This window comes from Pteropus vampyrus, unplaced genomic scaffold (genome assembly GCF_000151845.1).
Source record: "Pteropus vampyrus isolate Shadow unplaced genomic scaffold, Pvam_2.0 Scaffold440, whole genome shotgun sequence".
NCBI lineage: Eukaryota > Metazoa > Chordata > Mammalia > Chiroptera > Pteropodidae > Pteropus > Pteropus vampyrus.
The window spans coordinates 686,972-687,582 of NW_011889221.1; positions in this window are offsets into that span (position 1 = coordinate 686,972).

Genomic DNA, 611 nt, shown 5'->3' on the forward strand with positions numbered 1-611 from the left:
TTGTGTAAGTGCACTCTTTGATGTTCAAACTATTTGTCAGAATGTATCCCTGATGTTAAGAGGCACATGATTATATATATACTACATCACGGTTATATACCATTACCAATCCAAAGAATGAGGGAGAGAGACTCTGAAACTCGTTCCCCAAATCAGCTCCTTTCGTCAGGTTTCAGAGGATAGTTACCTACGCAATTCATGTGGTTAACAATTCAATGTTTCTTAAATCCCCTTCTAGGTATAAAGTACTGTAGATTCTACCCAGAAAGCCTTTACTCAGCCTAATACGGTCACCAATAACCCACTAAGAAAGAATACTTTGGGTATAATTGATATGTCCAATCTTAGCTTGTGATAGCTTCTGTTACAGAAATATAACCTTATAAAGCATTACTCAAATTGAAAGGCATTACAACTAGGCAATAATCTCAGAGAGCTAATGACCCTTGAGATGTTGGAACAGGGAAGGTTGGAGGGTGACACCAAGAAAGATGAGGAAGAAGGTAAGATGTACAGACACAGGTAAGAAATAGTAATATATCAGAAACACTGTACTACCACACAGGATCATTAGTGAATGCATGATACCGGGAGACTTTTTCCTCCTTAAC